Raw genomic sequence first — 10,725 nt, 5'->3', positions numbered from 1 at the left:
GACTTTCATTCCTGCTACTTATAGTTAATGAGTGGCTATTTGTGCAATGCACTGTGTGGTACATATATGGAGAAAGAGAGAAGATTCTTGTCTTTAGAACTCCAACTTAGTAATAAATAACAAGGAATGTAGATGTTAACCAAATGATGACAAAAGTAGTATGCTTTCCAGAAATTATCATGTGCACAAGGTGGGTCTTTGGTTCATGATTTACACCAGTGCCTAGTATAATTCCTGCTAAACAGTATCAATTCAATAAGATGTATTTAATGAATACAGGAACAAAACATACTTATGCTATAGCTTTCCTTGAATATTCCACAAAGAACTGAAAATTCCTAATTTCCAGTCTGTCATGACTATTCTTACCTTTGCTTTCATTTATTTTTCTTAATGAGTAGATGCTTTATATTCATAAGGCATATGTCTAAAACCCTAGGGAACTCCCATAATCATAAATGCAGAAATAGGTGCAAAGGTTTGTGAATTTTCTCTAAAGTACAGTTCTACCAAAAGCCACGTGTCTGATGCCATATGCTCAGACTAAAAGTTAATTGTTTTAACCTCCACATGTACTTTATTTCTATCTTTTTGAGAAGTTCTTATGTTATCTCAAGGACTCACATTAAATCTATTTAACAAAATTTTTCTTATTTCAATACATAACATATGGCACATTGTACAAATGATATAGGTCAACCCTGAATTTACCAACTTAATCTTGATTTTATCTGAAGCTTCTTTTTTATAATAACCAATACTTTTTTATGTATCTTTTTTTTTCTCTTTTCTTCAGATCCAGCATTTGTGGTTAGATTTTAATCTTTCCATTTTGCCATGGCTCTTGATGAAAAAAGAAGAGCTACGTAGAAGGCACTATTATCTGGGGGAGTGTTGGCTTTCTTCAGAAACTGAGTATTTTATGTTATTCAATACTGTGCGTCAGTAAATCACAATGATTAAAATGTACAGTGGATTTTTAGGGAGTTTGAGTGTACTAAAAACCAAGGTACACAATAATAATGCATTTTTTTCTAATTAGATTTTAAGTCTTTTCATGGGGTAGGATTGATATATTCAGAGCACAACTATAAAAATCTGTGATACTGTAGAAGTAGCAATAGACTAGGAGGAAGATGAAGGAGAATGCCACTTCAAACTACCACCCAAGTATTGTGTAGATTAATCACTTAATCTCTCTGTATTTCATTTTCCTCATCTATGGAATGGGTCTAATGAGTCATTTTTTTAATTACTGATTCCCAGTATTTGGCAATGCTTAACACTTAGCTTATAAATTGGAAAGAATATTTAACAGTAGAACAGGTATTAGAGTTGTAGTTATGAATGTAGGCAAACTAAATGATCAAAGTGCTTCTGGTTTCTCTTTTGCCATTGATACTCATCTGTGAAACAGTCAGCGTATGAGATGCAGCTTGTGGTCAAGGAACAGAAGAAAGGCAGCTGTATCCTAGGGAAGGAGTTCAAGTCATGTGCTTCTTTCATAAATATTGCTTTAACCTACTCCTATGATTGGCTGGATTCAGGTAAGACAAACACAACTTAATTTTTTTTTTTTTTTAATTATCCATCTAGTTTTCTAGTGACCTGGAATAATCTTTTAAATTATAAGTCTTTCTTGAGGCAGGTCCTTTAATTTTCCAATAAACATATTGGGTAAATTCCATAATGCTAGGCATATTCTGGACATATAGATGTTGAGTTTGAAAGTTAAAGATATTTACTCTGGTCTCAAAAAGTGGCCAAATAGCCCTAATGAAATAAATAAGAGGAGTTCTTTGTAGAGAACTGATATAAGTTGTTTTCATTATGTACAATGATTAGTTCTGTAGTAGATACAGGAGGCTCCAACAATGAAAGGTTGATGATAAGAACTCCTCCTTACAGCCTTGCTACTGGTTTACAATGAAATCAAGTCTCAGGTCAAATTGTGCTGTAACAATAGCACATTAACAATAGGCACAGATCAGTTATGCTGATTCTATAAGTTTGATGGGCTCTCAGCTCTATTCTTTTAGGTGCCAACTTGTATCTTCCAAGAAAGGTTCACCAGAAGATGATGCAACAATACCTAGTAGCAAGATCAGGCATCCAAGAAGCCTCTGTATTAGCAACTGAAAAGGGACTCTTGGGAATCAAGCTGAGATCATTTTTCTTTAGAGCATAGGTTATGAGCTCCCATATTTGTGTTAGTATAAGCAGAGGACTGCTATATACTATTTATGGACAAACTAGATATTTATAATTATATCTAACATTCACTGGCCTCATTAACAAAATATCTGCTGTTGATTGCTTATAGTTAGGTGACGTTCCTTGTCTAGCTCCACCCAAAAGGGCAGCATAGAGTGTAAGAATTTGGGCTAGAGGCACTAAGTAAGAAAAATGCAAATTTTAATATGTCCATAATTGCATGGGTGTCACTCTGTGACCATTGCTATAATTCAGAGTGGTGCTGCCTGTTTTGTGTAGGCCATTCTATTTCTGGATTTTCAAAACTGATCAGATTTAAATATTCTGTTCTATTTTTAGAATATATCCCTACCTTTGTCTTTGGAAATATAATCATTGGAGGATCAAAACATATTGCAAGAAAAAGTCAGGGTATAGTTCCAGAGGATATGATATTAGAGCTGAATAACGAAGAATAAATAAAAGCTTCATAGAAGTTTTAAAAATTGGGAAATAATATTTCAGAAAGAGAAAGCTATATGTGCAATGAAACAAAGGATACAAAAGGAGGATGAGTCAGTGCTGAGGTATAACTAGAGCTTCATTTCAGTAAGGTTGGTAGAGCATCTTAGGTTGTTGGTTCTAGCACTGGAGGTAGATAAGTCTAGGGGGAGTATGTGAAGGAGATAACTGGACCCATAATGGAATCTTAAAGTTAAAATACAGTTTACGTAGTAAGAGTAGTGACAGATCCCAGTAAAGTAGCCTTAGAAGGAGCCGTCTGGGGTGGAGGGAATTTTCACAAATATGACAGTGGATGGTGTAATAGACAAAATATGTATGCATTGCATCCATTATAATACTCCTAAATTGGCAAAAAAAAATTACAAAGAGTCAATTACAGCTATAACCTATTTGAAAGTTGTGTAGACATATGTATATAATGATGAATGTAAAATTGGAATATTTTTTTTCTCTGCGTGTGTGGCTATCTTATCTGAAGGCATAAAACTATTGAATGGTGGAGGTGAGATTAGAACCCACATTCATATGCCTCTATGGCCCAGACTATAATACATCATGTTGCTTTGCCTTAAGCCCTCATTTCATTCTTTCTCTACTATATCTCTCAGATACTCACTATACTCCTTGTTATTTTATGCTTTAGAAGATACCTCCTAACCATCTTCAGAATGTCGCTTCCCCATGCGATCCTGAAAGTTGTGGAGGTGGGTAGGAAAAGTATACTTCAGACATTTATAAAAATTTACAATAGTGGGTCATGAAACTATGAAAGTTCCCTTGTGCCAGTCCCAAGAAATTATATTATCTAGAACCCTGCCTTTGGAGGTGAAAGGGCACTTGGAAAATACAGAAGGTTGGCAAAGGTCAGATGCCATGTTCTTTTTGTTTATATCATCAAAGCACAGAATACAATAGTTTATCCAGAATATGCAGGTGGCTTAACTGGGAGCCTTTGGACAGATGTGCACTTGAATCCCAATTGTACCTTTTACCATCTTTACCTCTCTAGACACAGCTTTCTCCTTTGAAAAATATATATCTTAATCTTGCTTACCATACAGAATTGTTATGAGGGTTATATGTAATATAAAAGCATTTAGCACCTAGTTGGATATCAGCAGGAATTCACTAAATATAGCTTTTCAATGCAGGTACGCATATATATGAGATATATCAATATGAATCAAGAGAAAGATAGGGGTTATTTCTTAAAAACTCTGCAGTTAAAGAAAAATATGAAAAATATACTTTAGGTTAAACTTCACAGAATCTGTGGGGATCTGTGGTGGAGGAAAAGACTCAGACAATTTGATGAATAGTTAACACAGTGTGAGTCTTCAGAGAGATCTAATGTCAAAACTGGTCTGTGGGACTTTTTGTTAGTACATCTGTACATATCTCTTTTTCTATAAATGTTCCTATGGTTACCTATTGAGGTTCCTGAAGGTCTGGAATTCTCTGTATTAATTACTCAGGAGGAACAGGTCCTCAGAAAGCAACTCAAAACTGTGGGTCAGGGCAGAGGAGGTGGAGGTAGGAGAAAGGATTCAGTCTTTCTGTCTCTCTTGACGAATTTCATCAGACACTTGCCTGGATGTAGAAGTTTCTTCTTTTGGGTAACTTTCACAATAAAAGATGCTCAGATAAAGAGTTCCTGTAACACTGCTAGTCTGTTGAAAAAAGTTGAGAAACTGGAATTTAAATAAAAACTTGAAATAAATAAAGAAACAAACTTAAAAAGAAAAATAAAAAGGAAAAGAAGGTTGAGAGTATACCTCTGTGTCTTTTTGCTACTCCCCAGGAAACAGTTCAACATTCATAAACATTGTAAAATAGGCACAATTTGTAGAAATGAAGTAATCCATGGTTCCTTTTTGTAGTTTATATTGAGAAGCACTCCCCCACCCCCGCAGTAATTTATTAGAATTCTCATTACCCACTTATTCATTCTGAGATACAAAAACAGTGATAACAGGTGCTTGGTTTATGTGATTTCAGTTGTGATTTCCATGCCCCAATGGCAGACATTTCTGTTACTCTGTTCCTGTGAGGACTTATCCTTCTCTTCGGTGCAGAAGTCCAGGCTGCCGTTCGCAATCAATATTTGATTGCAAACACTGACTGCTTTTAACATGAATTTAATTTCATCAGCTTGCCGTTTACTAAAATAGAGTTTGTGTCAGATCTGATGAAAATTCAGCACTAGGTAGTACAAATAGTATCATAAGAGTTTTTAAAAATATTTTATAAGATTGGGATGGGGCGCCTGGGTGGCGCAGTCGGTTGAGCGTCCGACTTCAGCCAGGTCACGATCTCGTGGTCCGTGAGTTCGAGCCCCGCGTCAGGCTCTGGGCTGATGGCTCAGAGCCTGGAGCCTGTTTCCGATTCTGTGTCTCCCTCTCTCTCTGCCCCTCCCCCGTTCATGCTCTGTCTCTCTCTGTCCCAAAAATAAATAAAAATGTTGAAAAAAAATTAAAAAAAAAAAGATTGGGATGAAAATTTTTAGTAACAAAATCAATTATTCAAAGACCTTAATTAATCAGATACCTCTCAATTCTGTGTCTTGGCATTCCCTTTTCTCTTAAAAATTGTAAGTGAAAAATGCCAATAGTGTTGAAAATTCATAATAAGTCAAATACATTTAAGTCTTGTATTTGTCATTCTCCTGCTGAGAAAATGGGTTTATTATATCTGAGGCTCAACATCTTTAACAATGTTATATAATACTTTCCTTGAAGTGTTTGAGGATTAGGTGGGGAAAAATATGAAAAAATCTTTGTAGTCAAACATAATAAGCCTCACTGCCTATCCCTTCCCTTTCTCAAATTATTTTGATTAATATAGGATTGGTCTCAATTTGACATAAAAGTTTCCTTTTGTTATTTTTTTTTCAATGAGATTTCCATACACTTTTATTTGTTGGGTAAGTATCGATTGAGTTTTTTTTTTTTTTTTCTTTTGCTTGCTAAAATAATAGGGCTTTATTAGGCAAGATTTATATGTTATTTTATTTCAGTACTCTGTTCTTAAATTAAGGCTGATAGCAATAACAGTCAGTGGATCTTAAGGAATTATTATTTTTGAAAATTTTGGCAAAATAGATTAATAATTTTGAAGACATTTTTACCTTTAACATCACATAAGCCACTGAAGATGTCCATGAAAATGATGAGATTTGTATTTAAATATTATCTTGAGCTGCTATTGTCTCTACAGATGTCATTTTTTATCAACAGATAGTAAGAAAAGTACCAGATACATCTGCCAAAAGGCATGAGATGAATCAAGGCATCATTCTCCATTTCTAATCTGTGTTCTGTAATTTTGGGGAGCTAGTAGCTTTTACTTTAGTCTTTTCTCTTAGAAATTCTGTTATTTTCAATGTTTTGAATGTCGCATGTTCATAGAGACTTATGCGATTCTAAGATAAATATTCCCTTTCTAGTGAATACTGAAGTCAAGTACTAGGCGGTTTTTTGTGGATAGTTACTTAAACTGTATAAACCAAGGTTTCTACATGTAAACAGTTTAGAGATTTTATGAAAATATTTATGTCCCTTTATAGAAGCACCCATGTGTAATCTACATAAAGTTATGTGCATGTGGATACAAATACAGACACAAAGGAAAGAGACTTTCAGAGATCATTCTACATTTTGCCCAGTGAAACTTGCTTTTTGAAGACTGAATTACCACAGGCATGTTCTAGTCTGAATGAGCAAACATTAATAAAAATATAAAATTCATCCATCTGACTACACAATTTTTATAGATTAATTGTAAGTAAAATTTTTTTGTTTGTTTTCCTAAAAACCATTTCTTTAATGCTAACAGTTACTAACAAAATATTTACTCAGTATGGCATTTTTACAACTTTCAAAGTTAGATCTTGACTCGTCATAAATTATTAAGGCTGAGAATAACTTTAGTTATTCTTTTTTTTTTTTTTAAGAGAGAGAGACAGAGTGTAAGCGAGTGAGGGGCAGAGAGAGAGAGAGGGAGACACAGAATACAAAGCAGGCTCCAGGCTCTGAGCTGTCAGCACAGAGTCTGCTGCAGGGCTTGAACTGGTGAACTGCGAGACCATGACCCAAGCTCAAGTCAGATGCTTAACAGACTGAGCCAGACAGGTGCCCCACTTAAGTTATTCTTAACTTGAACCTGGTCTAACACTAGGTCACTCTGGGAAAAATCACACCACCAATGGCCAAAAATAAATAAATAAATAAATAAAATAAACAAAAAACCACAAAACCACTTTTAATTAAATTTCCAGTCATTGAACATAATTACACATCAATTCATTCGTTTACTCTTCCACTGCTTTCTATATATTATGGACTAAACATTGTTCAAAGTCTTGTATCAGTGAACAAAGCAGACCATTCCCCAAGTACTTGTGAAGCTTATGTTATATGTGTCAATTGGTAGAAAATGCAGTATATGTAAATTACATAGTATATTTACAAGGTGATAGATGGGAAAAAGAAAAAGTAGAACAATATAATGATGATAATGGGTGGCAATATTAATTTATTTAATGTTATTCTATTGTGTTCAGAAATGCATAGAGATAATGGTTTAGCTATTTACATGATAATGAGTTGCTTTTGTAGACAGAAAATATATGGTAACCTCCAGGATCCCTCATTTATGATTCAGAGGTCACTCTTAACTGGTTTTCAGGAAGATTGGCCAAATGATTGAGGTTTTCCTACAAGTCTTAAATTCTAATTCATGTGGGAACATCAGGAGGTGGTAACCTTTCATTTATCTACTTCATGGTTTTGGTACAAGAATCAGGGCTAAACTCTGTGATCATGAATGTACACTTCTTGAAAGTGGTTCTATGGCTTGAGTTCATTGTTGAGTTCTTTTGTGTCTGTGTTGTCACCAGGCATATTCTACCCTTCATTGTTCTGTACTTGTAGTTCTCTCTGCCTGTAGTGTTTTTCCTCTGGGTTAGCCTTTGTCTGGCTCCATTTCATAAGCAAAGTCTCAAATCAAATGCTACTTTCTCAGAGACCTTTAAGGCACACTATTTATTTATTTACTTTTTAATTTTTTAATGTTTTATTTATTTTTGAGAGAGGAAGAGAGAGTATGAGCAGGGGAGGGAGACACACAATCCAAAGCAGGCTTCAGGCTCTGAGCTGTCAGCACAGAGCCCGACGTGGGGCTCGAACTCACAAACCAGGAGATCATGACCTGAGCCCAAATTGGACACTTAACCAACTGAGCTGCCCAGGCGCCCCATCTGGCACTCTGACACACTATTTAAATCGTCTGCTCCACTCTGGTATTCTCTGTCATATTAACTATTTTATTTTCTTCATGGCCCTGAAGTTAAATAATTACTTTTTGTGTCTTATTCACTGTCCTCCTGTTCCACAGTTGGATTTCCCTGAGAGCCTGTCTTCAGTCCGTCTCCTTCAGGGCTATAAGTGCAGTTCCAGCACTACTACAGAGTAGATACTAAATGAGTGTTGAGTGAATGATGAGACCCCTACTTGCCCCTGGTTAAGACACTCCCGTCAGGTTACATTTCTCTTTAGTGTTTTCACTGTAGTTAAATTATTTGTCCTAAAATAAATACAATTAAACAAATGGACCCATGGGTTAGTAAAGAATGCATTTTAGAGAGTCTGTGCTATTCTAGTAGTTAAAATAGTGGGCTCTGGTGTTCATTCTCGATCTCCTCTTGCCAGACATATTTAATCTTTTTGTGATCTTAGGAAATTAAATTTACCTTTCTGTGTCTCTGTATTCTCATCGGTAAAATGAAGATGATAATAGCTATCAGAGTAACCTTATAAGGGCCCGATTCTTAGAAAAATACCTGCTATACAATAATCATTCAGTAATTGGTGTTGAAATCTTTGTATGACTGTCATTCTCAACACTATGATTGCATATGTGCGTATAACTAAAAGGGCACATGGAAAAACTATTTCCTATGCATCAGGTTGTGGCTAAAGATATAAGTGATTGCATTTTCAACCAAACCAGTGTGTTTCTTGATGGGACAGCTGTTTTAGAAATCCGTTTAGGTTGGTGGATTGCAGGACGTAAGATGTTGTGTAAAGATGGGCCATCTCAAAGCAGCTGAATGTGTGACTGCTGAAATCTGTATTTACTGCAAATTCTCTATAGTCTAGGCAGTACAGTTTCTTCTGATGTTAAATCCTATAATATTTCTGTGGGAGTATTTTTTCATTGAAATGGATCCTCAGAGGCATGCAATGTCAGAATGAAGCTTTACTAAGTAAAGTATACTTTCTCATTGTTATTTCAAGTTTCTGAGCAAAAACATTTTGGCTCCCTTCATAAATAATACGAGTCAAGTTTAAACTGTTTTGAAAGTTCAATAGTAACGTGGTAATTCTCTTGGCCCAGGCATTTTCCAAAACTTATATTAAACCAGTACGACTTTGTGAAACAGATTTTTTTTGTGACTTCTAAATGCCTGTGTAAGATTCCTTTGCCTTCAAACATGTTCATGCAGTCCTTTCATAAAAGTAGAGGTCAGACTCAATGGCATCATCAAAAGAGAGAAGGCAGAAATAAAGTGCCTCAAAAGACCACTATGTTTCTTCCGAACTTAGAAAACAAAATGTTTTACGAGAGAGGAAATGGCCTTGGGAATTAATATTTAAGATCAAATTGTAACAATATGTGTAGAAAGAATTGCTTACGTCTGATATCCTGTGTTAAAATTTTCTGCTTTCTTTAATAAAGTACATTTTTGAAATATAAGAGTTGTCAAGAGCTCTGGCTTTGACAATGAGACAGTTTCTGTGGTGGAGGACTTAGAAAGAAAATACCTCCCCTACTTATGCCTCACTTTTCATACTGGTGATTATTCTGGAATCTTAAGCATTACTTTAGAAGTTTTACTCTAATTCTCAAACAATAGAAACAACCAATCAACCTTAACTGTTTTTTTTAAGTTTATTTAATTTCAGAGACAGAGAAAGAGAGAGAGAGAGAGAGAGAGAGAGAGAGAATGCACACGAGTGAGGGAGGGGCATGGGGGGGGAGAGAGAGAGAGAGAGAGAGAGAGAGAGAGAGAGAGAGAGAGAGAGAGAATCCCAAGCAGGTTCCACGCTGTCAGTGTAGAGCCTGACAGGGGGCTCAAACCCACAAAGTGGGAGATAATGACCTGAGGAGAAGTCGAGTCAGATGCTTAACTGACTGAGCCACCCAGGCACCTCCTTAACTAAGTTTTAAGTAACCACAAGTTAGTTCTCTAAGTGATTTATCCATTTGATCTCAGATGCATTTCTTACCTTTAAAGAAATTGCTGTATTTGTAAATATGATAAAGGACTTGAATCCAGAATATATATATAAGAACTTTTATAAGTTAATACTAAAGGGGTGCCTGGGTGGCTCAGTTGGTTAAGCGTCTGACTTCGACTCAGGTCATGATCTCACAGTCATGAGTTCAAGCCCCATGTTGGACTCTGTGCTGACAGCTCAGAGCCTAGAGCCTGGTTTGGATTCTGTGTCTCCCTCTCTCTCCACCACTTGAGCTCTGTGTCTCTGTCTCATCCTCTCTCAAAAATAAATAAACATTAAAAAGTTAAAAAATAAAATAGAAGTTAATACTAAAAAGATAACCCAGTTAAAATTGGATAAAGGTTCTGAATAGATAATTCTCCAAGAATATATACAGATAGCTAACAAGCACATGAAAGGATGCTGGACATTACTGCTCTTTAGAGAAATGTAAATCAAAACCATAAGACTACATTCTGTTGGGATGACTGAATTGGAAATTTTTGAAATCTTGGCATCACCACCTAAGTGTTACTTCAATTCATTCAGCTGGCATTTAATGCCCTCTACAGTGTGCTTTTAATCGGGATTTCTGGGCCTGCATTCTACTCTCATCACCCTTTACTTACTGAATTACTTACTATTTTTTCCACCAGCCCTGACACTTGTTGATGTGATGCCGCAGCTCCATTTTTAACAAGCCCCCAGGCGACAGTATTGCAGACGG

This window comes from Prionailurus viverrinus, chromosome D1 (genome assembly GCF_022837055.1).
Source record: "Prionailurus viverrinus isolate Anna chromosome D1, UM_Priviv_1.0, whole genome shotgun sequence".
Taxonomy (NCBI): Eukaryota; Metazoa; Chordata; class Mammalia; order Carnivora; family Felidae; genus Prionailurus; species Prionailurus viverrinus.
The sequence above is the reverse complement of the archived record's forward strand: the minus strand, read 5'-3'. Positions refer to the sequence as shown.